The 17298-nt window shown below is 40.7% G+C and overlaps 1 protein-coding gene across 1 annotated transcript in view; it reads right to left on the reverse strand.

The window, feature by feature from the left end:
* The window catches only part of Ptp69D (Protein tyrosine phosphatase 69D), a 187852-nt gene that overhangs the window by 5162 nt on the left and 165392 nt on the right, over nt 1-17298 (reverse strand).

Raw genomic sequence — 17298 nt, forward strand, 5'->3', positions numbered from 1 at the left:
CAATTTCTGCTTTTTGCTCTTCGCGGTCTAAATTGGGATCGCAATGTCAATTTGCCATCATACTCCAGTAGGCTTCTTTTAATCAATCTTCCTTCTTTAATTAATCGTAGAATAATGCTTGGTGCTATCTTTATTCATAAACTTTTAATAGGTGAAATAGACTCTCCTGAGCTATTGAACCAGTTAAACCTATCTGTACCCCGTAGACCTACTAGAAATTTTATTCCTCTATCCTTAAAACACTGTAGCTCTAACTATTCTTTGCATGAACCTTTTCGAGTCCTATGTTCTGATTACAATCTTCTGTATCCCGTAATCAGATCAGAAGCCTCTCTTCCCCTTGTAAAAACCTAATTAATTAATGTAATTAGCTTTAATTAATCATATTTTAATTCTTTGTCCGTTTTATTTGTATTTGTCCACGCGATCGTGCCGTCCGATATACGGCTGCGCCCCACGGTCGGTCGGGCAAAAGGTGGATAGCTTGAGCTCGAGCAAAACAGGCTGTCCCAGAACACCAGTGTCGTATGGGCCACTTGTACGTTCTTCGCATTTTCCGCGTCAACGTCCAGACAATAAATAGAGAATTGCTTTTTATTTATTGTGGGTTAATAAAGGTAATCATTTATTTTAATCATTGTAAATGGCTAATGGTTACTAAAGTAAGATACGAATGTCTCAGATTCTATTTTGTCCAAGTATCTCGAAAAAACTGCATTAAAAGTGGTAATGAATTTTGCATTTAATGTTGTCGGGTCGTTATTGATTTTTAAATTAAATTCTTCAAAAAGAAACTGTTTCATTGGGTCTGATTTTTATTACAAAAGTTGATCACCTGATAAAATTAGAGGATGAGTTTGAAATCGAGAGACTGCTTTAGTATATTTTATTACTACTCTGTGAATGAATAGTTGAATATCTAAAATATTTTTATTCGGTGAAACGTAGATGACTGCAATGATCACTGTGATGCCGTTTTGCAATACACACTCAGCTGCACAAAGATGGGCAACTACAGTACGTCTTAAAAGAACGTCCTGAATATTGTTCAACGCATCAATATTTGGCGTTACAATGTTTTGCGTATATCCAGTGTTAGAAAACGCTAAAAGATCGTGTTGAACAGATTTTTGGTGTTAGGCATAAAATCGGCGGTGTTGCTCGCTCACTCGCTCGCATTTTTGAGAAACTTAAGATAAACTTTTGTTTTGAAAACTTTTGATTATCCGTTGCACGAAAACAATTTACTATTTTCTTCATACATTTTTTTAAACTAACACTAAGAGCTAATAAATTAATAAACTTTATGTTACATTTGTGAATCAATTTGCTTTAAACAATACATAAATGCTGCATAATATATATATATATATATCTCTCTTTCTCTGAGACTCTCTTTTTGTGTGTTCGTGCCTTTGAGAGAGTGACTTTCTCCAGGGCCCGGGACGAACACGAGGGTGGATTTAGTTTTCATCAGCATTTCGATGCAAGCAGATCTACATATGTCGCTTTGTTGAGAGAAAACACATGAAAAAATTGATCGCTGCTTTGTTTTTTCTATCTTTTTCTTGTATCAGATTATTGGCTGTGCTCGTTTTCTTGATTTAAGGCAAAGTTTCATGAAGTTTCATTTTTCGCAGTGTATAGCAACATTCGCGCACAAGTGCACACAAACTACGCTTTGATCTGTTTAGCCCCCCTCTTCATAACGCGCCATAAGAAACTTCGTTGCAAAAAACTGAAGTCCTTGTATTTTTCCCAAAGTAGTCGATTTTACCACATTGCGTATTTTCGAAATAAAGCAAAACATCTTAAAAAAATATTTCATCTAGTATCTGAAACATCAATACTTATCATTTGATTAAAAAAAAAATAACGAAATAATTTTTAACTTTTGTGCTTTAACTAGTGTTATCATTTTAGTTTAGTTGCGTAATCAAAAGGTTGAGTCACTGTATAAATCGCTTAATACACATAAAAACTCTAATTAAAGCCTTATTATTCAGATATATAAATATATTATTGCTCTTTTCCCGCAAAACACTGTTTCGTCTCTTGCATTAACGTCTAACTCAATTGTTTGAAATTCAACCAGATTCCGCCCTAATTAAATTAACAACGTAAACTTTTTATTATCTAATTATTGGAAAGTGGCAAACTGATGTTATACGGTTGATCATTCTATGCTTCTTACGAAACTTAACATTAGAACCCAAAAGGTGTCATTTCGTTCCTCAAAATCTAAAACTGTTCGAGTTACCTCAGGTGTCCCCCAAGGCAGTCATCTGGGCCCACTATTGTTTACCTTGTTTATAAATGATTTGCCTTTGGCCTTGGCTCATTCAAGTGTGCTTATGTTTGCGGATGACGTCTAGATTTGTTATTCCTATAATGATCCTTCTCTCCAACAGTACTTGCAATCAGATCTCGATGCATTCTGTGATTGGTGCCACGTTAATAAATAACAACTTAATGCCTCAAAGTGCTTCGTTCCTAGCTCATTACTCTACTAAGTCTGTTCTATTAGATTGTGTATCATCATTCAAAGACTTAGGCATTATTTTTGACCCAAAACTTTAATTTAATATATATATATCTTCAATTGTCAATAGAGTATGGAGGCTTCATAAAACGTTGGGCCAAAGAGTTTGATGACCTCTACGTAACAAAGGTTTTATACACTTAGTTAGTTCGCCCTACTCTAGAATATTGCTTGCCAGTGTGGAACTCTCAATATGATGTTCACCAACGTAGTATTGAATCGGCTCAGAAGCAATTCCTTAAGTTTACATTATGCATTAACAACTCTATATACGAACGTTTTCGGGTTCTTTGCCAATCTTTTAACAACCTTGCTCACCTTATCTCTTCTCATCTTTCTGTCACTTCTCTACGCTCTATGCTTTTCAATAATCTAGAACGTTACGGATGAATATATATTGGACATCGCATTACTTGCGCTGACCACATTGGCTGTAAGCCGGGGAATAGCTGTCACTTTGTGCAAATAAAATTTTTTTAATTTATGCTTAAATATCAAAGAAGCTAACCTCGACTAGGCCGAAGTTTTTATACCATTGCAGTCCTTGGCAATAATATTTTTACTTTTTCAAATTTCTCTCCCTGCACCTCAATTCATCAATACACTAACAAAACATTATTACTCTTTTTACTAAATTTTTTTCTTTCTTTTCCATCTTTCCCTAAGCAACGCACGTCACGCATACACATACAGTTCATGTAGAGTTGCGTCTGTGTGTGTATGCATGTACTCTATTGTTTTGATGATGACATAGTAGGCAGCAAGCAGCGCTGCCGGCAGCGGTTGAACCGATTTATATTGACTGTAACTTGTGTTCTATTTATCCGATCAGATTCAAATTTTGGAATCTGAGTTTTTATATCCAATTCTATCATCGTAGTAAATTTCATGAGGATACTCCAATTTTCATGAAAATGTTTCTTCTAGAGCTATATGATATAGTGGTCCGATCCTGACAATTTTCATACTTTATTTGCTCCGGGATACAAGTAGCTCAAATACCAAGTTTCATCTCGATATCTGACCAATTTTATAATACACTCTGCAAGGGTATAAAAATGTGTCCCAAAATGAAAAAAGGGTAAACTTTCTGTAAAGTAGGTCAGCCTCCAACATTTTTTTTCAAAATGTTAACTATACTATCGTGTTTTCTAAAGATGTATGTAAGGTACGATGGAGAGTTACAGAGGCTTAACAGCAGCAAGCGGACAGATGATCACGAACAGCAGAGTTTAACAGCAGAACAACAGAGAGTACAGCAGACAGCAGAAGTGATGAGCACGAGAGAGAGGCAGTTGAAGTTGTAGAGTCGACGAAGCAGCAGTGAGAGAAAAAGGAAGTGAACCGAAGCAGCAGATTAAGACCTAAACAATTGTAACTTTTCCAAACTACTTTAAATTAAATTAATTAATAAACTTAGTTGAGTAAGCCTACTCAACTCACATTTGGGGGGCTCGTCCTAATTTGGAAAGTGCAAGTTATTTGGAGTTGTCCGGAGGTGTCTCAAAATTGGCCAGAGGAGTCTCAAGAGTTTTGCCGCGAATTTGCCGAGTGACGCTGATGAAAGGGACGGAAGTACAAGCAAAGCGTTCTAGAATACCGATAGTGAGAGTGAGACAACCATACTACACCAGATCAAAAGCAAAGAAGGCAGTTCAGAGAATGGCAGACGAAGCGGGTGGCGTGTTGAAGTTGGATGAAGTTGCATCTGGTGGCGAAGTTAGTGCTACTGGAATTCAGGCCATGGCTGATAACACCAAAATTCTGCAGGAACTGGTGCAGTTGCTCGCTTTGAAGGTTGGATCAGACGAGCAAAATAGAAACAGTGGTACAATCGCAGCGGAAAGCTTTGAAAAAATAATCCCTGAGTTTGATGGCGAAACGATTCCGGTAAAACATTGGTTTCGGAATTTCGAATTAAATGCTGAGGCATATGGCTTAAATATAAAGCAGATGTATGTACAAGCACGTGCCAAAATGACCAAAACGGCAAAGCTGTTTTTGGAGGCCATACAGGTGTGTGCCAATATTCGGAGCTACGGATGACGCTGGAGAGTGAATTTGGCCAACGAAGCAAATGCAGCGCCGAGATTCACGCAGAGCTACGGGATCGGAAAAAGCACAATCAGGAGTCATTTCACGAGTATCTTCTTCAGATGAGAAAGCTGGCAGCGGTTGGTGACGTTGATGTGTAGTTCGTAATACGCTATATTGTCGACGGCTTGCAGTTGAAAAGCGACTTTAGATATACTCTCTATGGTTGCAAATCCTTTCAAGAGCTTCAGGAGCAGTATGCTGTGCCGCGTTGCCGAAAGATCGGCGAGACCTTTTTGGCCAACGAGACGAATCAGAAGAGATCGCCTCATTTCCCAAATAAGCAGAAGCACTGCTTTAATTGTGGATCGGTTGAGCATTTTCGTAAAGATTGCGATGCTGCAACGAAATGCTTTCGGTGCAATAAAGAGGGACATATGACGAAAAATTGTCCTGGCTCAGCTGCAGACATTAATGTTGTTCGTGATGCTACACGTGTGAAGAGGATAGCTGTCAATGGTTCGATGTGGAATGCTTAGTGGATACGGGAGCCGATGTATCCCTGGTGACCAAGTCGGTTTTCAACAATATTCCAGGCGTCATGATGACGAAATGGACTTCGAGGCTGCGAGGTCTGGGAAACAATATGATACGCCCAGTTGGATGCTTTGAAGCAGAGGTTACCGTTGATCAAGAGACGACTTCGCACAAATTTGTTGTTATTGCGGATAGAGACATTCAATACGACGCGCTGCTCGGATTTGATTTCATATCTAAATTCGATCTTTCATCATCGGCAGGGGGATACAGTGAAGATTTTGGGCAGCCGTCCGTTTGAGGGATACAAGATGAAAGGTGGACTTCTTTACAGGGAAGAAAACGGTAACGATCTCCTTGTTGTGACGAAGCAGATGGAAAAGGAGGTGATTATCGACGCTCATAATGTTGGTCACTTCGCCGTGCAAAAAACCCTTCATGCTTTGTATCAATCTTATTGGATTCTCCATCTCAAACAAAAGGTTCAGCAGATTGTGAATAACTGTGTGAAATGTATAATTTTTAACAAAAAACTGGGCAAGAAAGAGGGTTTCCTAAATTATGTTGATAAAGGAGACCAACCACTTCATACGTTGCATATTGACCACTTAGGCCCCATGGATGCCACTACGAAGCAGTATAAATACATCTTGGCGATGGTTGATGATTTTACAAAGTTTATTTGGCTGTTTCCGACCAAAACTACAAGCTGCGAGGAAGCGCTAAAAAAAATAGATATTTGGTCACAAATCTTCGGAAATCCTGTGCGTATAGTTTCCGACAGAGGCTCAGCATTTACGGCCAACTTGTTTGCGGAGCATATGAAAACGAATGGCATAGAGCATGTATGGACCACAACGGGAGTTCCTCGTGGAAATGGACAGGTGGAGAAAGTAAATCGAACAATTTTGTCGGTTATTGCAAAGATTTCCGAAAGCGATCCAACCAAGTGGTTTAAGGCAGTTCCAGAAGTACAGAGAGCTGTAAACGACAAAAAAATCGCCGTTCGAGCTCATGTTTGGTGTGAAGATGAACAATAAACCAGCAGACCGTTTAATACAGCTACTTGAAGAAGAGATGTACCAACGCTTTGATGAAGAACGCCAACTAATGAGACAGAACGCGAAAGCTGAAATTATACAAGCGCAGAAGTCTTATAAGAAGTACTTTGACAATAAAAGAAAGCCTGAGGCCGGATATCAGGTTGGAGACTTAGTCGCCATACGCAGGACGCAGTTTGTCGCAGGAAAAAACTGTCCAGTGAATATTTAGGTCCTTATGAGGTGACGCAAGTAAAGAGGAATGGTAGATACGACGTAAGGAAAGCAGCGGATGTCGAAGGGCCTACAAATACTTCTACCAGTTGCGACTATATGAAAATGTGGAGCTATATTAAGGACAACAAAGACGATTTATCATCTGGGACAGATGAATGATCAGGAATGGCCGAATGTAAGGTACGATGGAGAGTTACAGAGGCTTAACAGCAGCAAGCGGACAGATGATCACGAACAGCAGAGTTTAACAGCAGAACAACAGAGAGTACAGCAGACAGCAGAAGTGATGAGCACGAGAGAGAGGCAGTTGAAGTTGTAGAGTCGACGAAGCAGCAGTGAGAGAAAAAGGAAGTGAACCGAAGCAGCAGATTAAGACCAAAACAATTGTAACTTTTCCAAACTACTTTAAATTAAATTAATCAATAAACTTAGTTGAGTAAGCCTACTCAACTCACATTTGGGGGCTCGTCCTAATTTGGAAAGTGCAAGTTATTTGGAGTTGTCCGGAGGTGTCTCAAAATTGGCCAGAGGAGTCTCAAGAGTTTTGCCGCGAATTTGCCGAGTGACGCTGATGAAAGGGACGGAAGTACAAGCAAAGCGTTCTAGAATACCGATAGTGAGAGTGAGACAACCATACTACACCAGATCAAAAGCAAAGAAGGCCGTTCAGAGAATGGCAGACGAAGCGGGTGGCGTGTTGAAGTTGGATGAAGTTGCATCTGGTGGCGAAGTTAGTGCTACTGGAATTCAGGCCATGGCTGATAACACCAAAATTCTGCAGGAACTGGTGCAGTTGCTCGCTTTGAAGGTTGGATCAGACGAGCAAAATAGAAACAGTGGTACAATCGCAGCGGAAAGCTTTGAAAAAATAATCCCTGAGTTTGATGGCGAAACGATTCCGGTAAAACATTGGTTTCGGAATTTCGAATTAAATGCTGAGGCATATGGCTTAAATATAAAGCAGATGTATGTACAAGCACGTGCCAAAATGACCAAAACGGCAAAGCTGTTTTTGGAGGCCATACAGGTGTGTGCCAATATTCGGAGCTACGGATGACGCTGGAGAGTGAATTTGGCCAACGAAGCAAATGCAGCGCCGAGATTCACGCAGAGCTACGGGATCGGAAAAAGCACAATCAGGAGTCATTTCACGAGTATCTTCTTCAGATGAGGAAGCTGGCAGCGGTTGGTGACGTTGATGTGTAGTTCGTAATACGCTATATTGTCGACGGCTTGCAGTTGAAAAGCGACTTTAGATATACTCTCTATGGTTGCAAATCCTTTCAAGAGCTTCAGGAGCAGTATGCTGTGCCGCGTTGCCGAAAGATCGGCGAGACCTTTTTGGCCAACGAGACGAATCAGAAGAGATCGCCTTATTTCCCAAATAAGCAGAAGCACTGCTTTAATTGTGGATCGGTTGAGCATTTTCGTAAAGATTGCGATGCTGCAACGAAATGCTTTCGGTGCAATAAAGAGGGACATATGACGAAAAATTGTCCTGGCTCAGCTGCAGACATTAATGTTGTTCGTGATGCTACACGTGTGAAGAGGATAGCTGTCAATGGTTCGATGTGGAATGCTTAGTGGATACGGGAGCCGATGTATCCCTGGTGACCAAGTCGGTTTTCAACAATATTCCAGGCGTCATGATGACGAAATGGACTTCGAGGCTGCGAGGTCTGGGAAACAATATGATACGCCCAGTTGGATGCTTTGAAGCAGAGGTTACCGTTGATCAAGAGACGACTTCGCACAAATTTGTTGTTATTGCGGATAGAGACATTCAATACGACGCGCTGCTCGGATTTGATTTCATATCTAAATTCGATCTTTCATCATCGGCAGGGGGATACAGTGGAGATTTTGGGCAGCCGTCCGTTTGAGGGATACAAGATGAAAGGTGGACTTCTTTACAGGGAAGAAAACGGTAACGATCTCCTTGTTGTGACGAAGCAGATGGAAAAGGAGGTGATTATCGACGCTCATAATGTTGGTCACTTCGCCGTGCAAAAAACCCTTCATGCTTTGTATCAATCTTATTGGATTCTCCATATCGAACAAAAGGTTCAGCAGATTGTGAATAACTGTGTGAAATGTATAATTTTTAACAAAAAACTGGGCAAGAAAGAGGGTTTCCTAAATTATGTTGATAAAGGAGACCAACCACTTCATACGTTGCATATTGACCACTTAGGCCCCATGGATGCCACTACGAAGCAGTATAAATACATCTTGGCGATGGTTGATGCTTTTACAAAGTTTATTTGGCTGTTTCCGACCAAAACTACAAGCTGCGAGGAAGCGCTAAAAAAAATAGATATTTGGTCACAAATCTTCGGAAATCCTGTGCGTATAGTTTCCGACAGAGGCTCAGCATTTACGGCCAACTTGTTTGCGGAGCATATGAAAACGAATGGCATAGAGCATGTATGGACCACAACGGGAGTTCCTCGTGGAAATGGACAGGTGGAGAAAGTAAATCGAACAATTTTGTCGGTTATTGCAAAGATTTCCGAAAGCGATCCAACCAAGTGGTTTAAGGCAGTTCCAGAAGTACAGAGAGCTGTAAATTCTCAGACGCATACAACGACAAAAAAAATCGCCGTTCGAGCTCATGTTTGGTGTGAAGATGAACAATAAACCAGCAGACCGTTTAATACAGCTACTTGAAGAAGAGATGTACCAACGCTTTGATGAAGAACGCCAACTAATGAGACAGAACGCGAAAGCTGAAATTATACAAGCGCAGAAGTCTTATAAGAAGTACTTTGACAATAAAAAGAAAGCCTGAGGCCGGATATCAGGTTGGAGACTTAGTCGCCATACGCAGGACGCAGTTTGTCGCAGGAAAAAAACTGTCCAGTGAATATTTAGGTCCTTATGAGGTGACGCAAGTAAAGAGGAATGGTAGATACGACGTAAGGAAAGCAGCGGATGTCGAAGGGCCTACAAATACTTCTACCAGTTGCGACTATATGAAAATGTGGAGCTATACAAACAAAGACGATTTATCATCTGGGACAGATGAATGATCAGGAATGGCCGAATGTAAGGTACGATGGAGAGTTACAGAGGCTTAACAGCAGCAAGCGGACAGATGATCACGAACAGCAGAGTTTAACAGCAGAACAACAGAGAGTACAGCAGACAGCAGAAGTGATGAGCACGAGAGAGAGGCAGTTGAAGTTGTAGAGTCGACGAAGCAGCAGTGAGAGAAAAAGGAAGTGAACCGAAGCAGCAGATTAAGACCTAAACAATTGTAACTTTTCCAAACTACTTTAAATTAAATTAATCAATAAACTTAGTTGAGTAAGCCTACTCAACTCACATTTGGGGGCTCGTCCTAATTTGGAAAGTGCAAGTTATTTGGAGTTGTCCGGAGGTGTCTCAAAATTGGCCAGAGGAGTCTCAAGAGTTTTGCCGCGAATTTGCCGAGTGACGCTGATGAAAGGGACGGAAGTACAAGCAAAGCGTTCTAGAATACCGATAGTGAGAGTGAGACAACCATACTACACCAGATCAAAAGCAAAGAAGGCAGTTCAGAGAATGGCAGACGAAGCGGGTGGCGTGTTGAAGTTGGATGAAGTTGCATCTGGTGGCGAAGTTAGTGCTACTGGAATTCAGGCCATGGCTGATAACACCAAAATTCTGCAGGAACTGGTGCAGTTGCTCGCTTTGAAGGTTGGATCAAACGAGCAAAATAGAAACAGTGGTACAATCGCAGCGGAAAGCTTTGAAAAAATAATCCCTGAGTTTGATGGCGAAACGATTCCGGTAAAACATTGGTTTCGGAATTTCGAATTAAATGCTGAGGCATATGGCTTAAATATAAAGCAGATGTATGTACAAGCACGTGCCAAAATGACCAAAACGGCAAAGCTGTTTTTGGAGGCCATACAGGTGTGTGCCAATATTCGGAGCTACGGATGACGCTGGAGAGTGAATTTGGCCAACGAAGCAAATGCAGCGCCGAGATTCACGCAGAGCTACGGGATCGGAAAAAGCACAATCAGGAGTCATTTCACGAGTATCTTCTTCAGATGAGAAAGCTGGCAGCGGTTGGTGACGTTGATGTGCAGTCCGTAATACGCTATATTGTCGACGGCTTGCAGTTGAAAAGCGACTTTAGATATACTCTCTATGGTTGCAAATCCTTTCAAGAGCTTCAGGAGCAGTATGCTGTGTATGAGCGCGTTGCCGAAAGATCGGCGAGACCTTTTTTGGCCAACGAGACGAATCAGAAGAGATCGCCTCATTTCCCAAATAAGCAGAAGCACTGCTTTAATTGTGGATCCGTTGAGCATTTTCGTAAAGATTGCGATGCTGCAACGAAATGCTTTCGGTGCAATAAAGAGGGACATATGGCGAAAAATTGTCCTGGCTCAGCTGCAGACATTAATGTTGTTCGTGATGCTACACGTGTGAAGAGGATAGCTGTCAATGGAGTCGATGTGGAATGCTTAGTGGATACGGGAGCCGATGTATCCCTGGTGACCAAGTCGGTATTCAACAATATTCCAGGCGTCATGATGAAGAAATGGACTTCGAGGCTGCGAGGTCTGGGAAACAATATGATACGCCCAGTTGGATGCTTTGAAGCAGAGGTTACCGTTGATCAAGAGACGACTTCGCACAAATTTGTTGTTATTGCGGATAGAGACATTCAATACGACGCGCTGCTCGGATTTGATTTCATATCTAAATTCGATCTTTCATCATCGGCAGGGGGATACAGTGGAGATTTTGGGCAGCCGTCCGTTTGAGGGATACAAGATGAAAGGTGGACTTCTTTACAGGGAAGAAAACGGTAACGATCTCCTTGTTGTGACGAAGCAGATGGAAAAGGAGGTGATTATCGACGCTCATAATGTTGGTCACTTCGCCGTGCAAAAAACCCTTCATGCTTTGTATCAATCTTATTGGATTCTCCATCTCGAACAAAAGGTTCAGCAGATTGTGAATAACTGTGTGAAATGTATAATTTTTAACAAAAAACTGGGCAAGAAAGAGGGCTTCCTAAATTATGTTGATAAAGGAGACCAACCACTTCATACGTTGCATATTGACCACTTAGGCCCCATGGATGCCACTACGAAGCAGTATAAATACATCTTGGCGATGGTTGATGCTTTTACAAAGTTTATTTGGCTGTTTCCGACCAAAACTACAAGCTGCGAGGAAGCGCTAAAAAAAATAGATATTTGGTCACAAATCTTCGGAAATCCTGTGCGTATAGTTTCCGACAGAGGCTCAGCATTCACGGCCAACTTGTTTGCGGAGCATATGAAAACGAATGGCATAGAGCATATATGGACCACAACGGGAGTTCCTCGTGTAAATGGATAGGTGGAGAAAGTAAATCGAACAATTTTGTCGGTTATTGCAAAGATTTCCGAAAGCGATCCAACCAAGTGGTTTAAGGCAGTTCCAGAAGTACAGAGAGCTGTAAACGACAAAAAAATCGCCGTTCGAGCTCATGTTTGGTGTGAAGATGAACAATAAACCAGCAGACCGTTTAATACAGCTACTTGAAGAAGAGATGTACCAACGCTTTGATGAAGAACGCCAACTAATGAGACAGAACGCGAAAGCTGAAATTATACAAGCGCAGAAGTCTTATAAGAAGTACTTTGACAATAAAAGAAAGCCTGAGGCCGGATATCAGGTTGGAGACTTAGTCGCCATACGCAGGACGCAGTTTGTCGCAGGAAAAAAACTGTCCAGTGAATATTTAGGTCCTTATGAGGTGACGCAAGTAAAGAGGAATGGTAGATACGACGTAAGGAAAGCAGCGGATGTCGAAGGGCCTACAAATACTTCTACCAGTTGCGACTATATGAAAATGTGGAGCTATACAAACAAAGACGATTTATCATCTGGGACAGATGAATGATCAGGAATGGCCGAATGTAAGGTACGATGGAGAGTTACAGAGGCTTAACAGCAGCAAGCGGACAGATGATCACGAACAGCAGAGTTTAACAGCAGAACAACAGAGAGTACAGCAGACAGCAGAAGTGATGAGCACGAGAGAGAGGCAGTTGAAGTTGTAGAGTCGACGAAGCAGCAGTGAGAGAAAAAGGAAGTGAACCGAAGCAGCAGATTAAGACCTAAACAATTGTAACTTTTCCAAACTACTTTAAATTAAATTAATCAATAAACTTAGTTGAGTAAGCCTACTCAACTCACATTTGGGGGGCTCGTCCTAATTTGGAAAGTGCAAGTTATTTGGAGTTGTCCGGAGGTGTCTCAAAATTGGCCAGAGGAGTCTCAAGAGTTTTGCCGCGAATTTGCCGAGTGACGCTGATGAAAGGGACGGAAGTACAAGCAAAGCGTTCTAGAATACCGATAGTGAGAGTGAGACAACCATACTACACCAGATCAAAAGCAAAGAAGGCAGTTCAGAGAATGGCAGACGAAGCGGGTGGCGTGTTGAAGTTGGATGAAGTTGCATCTGGTGGCGAAGTTAGTGCTACTGGAATTCAGGCCATGGCTGATAACACCAAAATTCTGCAGGAACTGGTGCAGTTGCTCGCTTTGAAGGTTGGATCAAACGAGCAAAATAGAAACAGTGGTACAATCGCAGCGGAAAGCTTTGAAAAAATAATCCCTGAGTTTGATGGCGAAACGATTCCGGTAAAACATTGGTTTCGGAATTTCGAATTAAATGCTGAGGCATATGGCTTAAATATAAAGCAGATGTATGTACAAGCACGTGCCAAAATGACCAAAACGGCAAAGCTGTTTTTGGAGGCCATACAGGTGTGTGCCAATATTCGGAGCTACGGATGACGCTGGAGAGTGAATTTGGCCAACGAAGCAAATGCAGCGCCGAGATTCACGCAGAGCTACGGGATCGGAAAAAGCACAATCAGGAGTCATTTCACGAGTATCTTCTTCAGATGAGAAAGCTGGCAGCGGTTGGTGACGTTGATGTGCAGTCCGTAATACGCTATATTGTCGACGGCTTGCAGTTGAAAAGCGACTTTAGATATACTCTCTATGGTTGCAAATCCTTTCAAGAGCTTCAGGAGCAGTATGCTGTGTATGAGCGCGTTGCCGAAAGATCGGCGAGACCTTTTTGGCCAACGAGACGAATCAGAAGAGATCGCCTCATTTCCCAAATAAGCAGAAGCACTGCTTTAATTGTGGATCCGTTGAGCATTTTCGTAAAGATTGCGATGCTGCAACGAAATGCTTTCGGTGCAATAAAGAGGGACATATGGCGAAAAATTGTCCTGGCTCAGCTGCAGACATTAATGTTGTTCGTGATGCTACACGTGTGAAGAGGATAGCTGTCAATGGAGTCGATGTGGAATGCTTAGTGGATACGGGAGCCGATGTATCCCTGGTGACCAAGTCGGTATTCAACAATATTCCAGGCGTCATGATGAAGAAATGGACTTCGAGGCTGCGAGGTCTGGGAAACAATATGATACGCCCAGTTGGATGCTTTGAAGCAGAGGTTACCGTTGATCAAGAGACGACTTCGCACAAATTTGTTGTTATTGCGGATAGAGACATTCAATACGACGCGCTGCTCGGATTTGATTTCATATCTAAATTCGATCTTTCATCATCGGCAGGGGGATACAGTGGAGATTTTGGGCAGCCGTCCGTTTGAGGGATACAAGATGAAAGGTGGACTTCTTTACAGGGAAGAAAACGGTAACGATCTCCTTGTTGTGACGAAGCAGATGGAAAAGGAGGTGATTATCGACGCTCATAATGTTGGTCACTTCGCCGTGCAAAAAACCCTTCATGCTTTGTATCAATCTTATTGGATTCTCCATCTCGAACAAAAGGTTCAGCAGATTGTGAATAACTGTGTGAAATGTATAATTTTTAACAAAAAACTGGGCAAGAGGGCTTCCTAAATTATGTTGATAAAGGAGACCAACCACTTCATACGTTGCATATTGACCACTTAGGCCCCATGGATGCCACTACGAAGCAGTATAAATACATCTTGGCGATGGTTGATGCTTTTACAAAGTTTATTTGGCTGTTTCCGACCAAAACTACAAGCTGCGAGGAAGCGCTAAAAAAAATAGATATTTGGTCACAAATCTTCGGAAATCCTGTGCGTATAGTTTCCGACAGAGGCTCAGCATTCACGGCCAACTTGTTTGCGGAGCATATGAAAACGAATGGCATAGAGCATATATGGACCACAACGGGAGTTCCTCGTGTAAATGGACAGGTGGAGAAAGTAAATCGAACAATTTTGTCGGTTATTGCAAAGATTTCCGAAAGCGATCCAACCAAGTGGTTTAAGGCAGTTCCAGAAGTACAGAGAGCTGTAAACGACAAAAAAATCGCCGTTCGAGCTCATGTTTGGTGTGAAGATGAACAATAAACCAGCAGACCGTTTAATACAGCTACTTGAAGAAGAGATGTACCAACGCTTTGATGAAGAACGCCAACTAATGAGACAGAACGCGAAAGCTGAAATTATACAAGCGCAGAAGTCTTATAAGAAGTACTTTGACAATAAAAAGAAAGCCTGAGGCCGGATATCAGGTTGGAGACTTAGTCGCCATACGCAGGACGCAGTTTGTCGCAGGAAAAAAACTGTCCAGTGAATATTTAGGTCCTTATGAGGTGACGCAAGTAAAGAGGAATGGTAGATACGACGTAAGGAAAGCAGCGGATGTCGAATGTAAGGTACGATGGAGAGTTACAGGGGCTTAACAGCAGCAAGCGGACAGATGATCACGAACAGCAGAGTTTAACAGCAAAACAACAGAGAGTACAGCAGACAGCAGAAGTGATGAGCACGAGAGAGAGGCAGTTGAAGTTGTAGAGTCGACGAAGCAGCAGTGAGAGAAAAAGGAAGTGAACCGAAGCAGCAGATTAAGACCTGAACAATTGTAACTTTTCCAAACTACTTTAAATTAAATTAATCAATAAACTTAGTTGAGTAAGCCTACTCAACTCACATGTATGCATGTGTTCGTATTCTTAAACAAAAAAAAACGGTTCTGCCCAAACGCTGCCGGGTATAATATGTATTGATTTAATACATTGTGACATTTTGTCATAATAAATACAAATATTTAAATACCCAAAGTACGGTAAAAGTTCACATAGAAATATATAAACATTCCAATGCAAAAGTAATGCGATCTACCGCTTATATACAACCGATCGCAGCGCGTGGGAAACGCTGAGCATGCACTTCGCAGCTCTAGTGGGCAGCCCATATTTAAGATAAGCATGCCTTTTGCCTACATATGTATGTATAGGTATATACAAAATTTATGAAGATATAAGAAAACAATGTATCTACATCACATTTGAGATAAACAAAGGTATAAAAGATTCTGAGTATACGAGTACTATAGGATATACGAGATTGTCATTGTTTTGGAATTTTGACCACGACCACACCAACCGTCCACATGCACAATGTAAAACAAATGGGATATACTATACCACGGATATTTCGTTAAAAACAATTGAAGAGTTTTCTTATAAAGATTATTAAATTTCATTACATCAATTTCAAACTCGCATAAAGGAACTACTAATATTGTTTAAAAATTCTTCAATAGTTTTTCGTCTACATCTAATAAGCGAATCCATGCGTATAGAGGACTCCGAACTGCAAAGTATTTGGTTTTGGCTTAAAAACTTTGCAGTTAATATCCGTTACTTTCAAGAAATAGGACTCTATTGGGTTGATGTTGTCCCGGTTAATACATTTTAATCTTTGCCATCTATAAGAGTCATTTGTAAGTCGTAAGCAATTTCTACTTTAATTTGTTCTTTCTAAAAATGATTCCCAGTTTTTTATATGCATATTTATGAGTTTTTCGAATATAAAATATGCTCCCGACTTTCCTTAATGAATTCGATCTTTAATGGCCTGCAATACATAATACACTGTGGCTTAGGGTTTCTCCAGATAATTCGTCCAATTTGATCAATCATTTAATGAGGAACTATTGTCGTGACAAACAAAGACTGGTCGAGGCTTTTAGGTTCCTGTTCATTAAATCGTTGCTTATATACACCTTGTCCGGAAACATCAAAGCCATAGCTTACGAATAACCTTGTTTTAGATATATTAGTAATTTGTTCAAAAACAGGCTGCTAATGTAAAATTATTCTTGAAGCAGTGTGGTCTAATAAGTTCTGCAGCGGTACTTCAGCAACAGTTTCTGATACATTTACTTCAAGACGCCTGCTGAGACGAACGGACGGACGGATGCACATGGCTAAATCGACTCGGCAGTTGATCTTGAGCAAGAATATATATATAAAGACGCTTGGTCGTTAATTTCATTAAATTATATTGCTAAATTGTATGATTCGATGCCTAATCGAATTTTCGAAGTAATAACAAAAAAAGGCGGGACCACCCATTATTAATTCGTTAAAAATATCAAGTATTTTAGTTATAAACTAAAAAAAAGTGTCTTACATGTCTTACACTAAGACTTATATTTTTTGATATATCTCTGATGGCGCTAACCTGATGAACAAATTTTCAATACCCTTTTTTCATACTTATTTCAAGAAAAATTATAATAAATTAATCTCATAACATTCAATATTTAAATTTGTCTTATTTTAAAGAGAATTCACTGAACTATGGTGTAAAAAAATTTCAGTCAATTATTTTAAACGGTTTGGAAAATATTTAACATTTACGGTGAGTGTAAGGGGGGCGCTAACCTGATGAGGCGCAGTGTATGTATACTTATAATGGGGTCGAAAAAGCTTCCTGTCTGTTACATATATTTTGTCAACTTCAATATACCGTTTCACCCTATAAGTGCAGTAATATAAAAAAGCGAGGGCCGGGGCTAATGTTGTTTACTCTTGCAAGTTTTTTGTTAAATGGAAAAATGAACTCTTAAGTTCGCCAAAAAAAATTTGCGTTTATTAATTCGGACGGAC

The sequence above is a fragment of the Drosophila tropicalis genome, unplaced genomic scaffold, assembly GCF_018151085.1.
Source record: "Drosophila tropicalis isolate 14030-0801.00 unplaced genomic scaffold, ASM1815108v1 contig_23, whole genome shotgun sequence".
NCBI classification, from domain to species: domain Eukaryota; kingdom Metazoa; phylum Arthropoda; class Insecta; order Diptera; family Drosophilidae; genus Drosophila; species Drosophila tropicalis.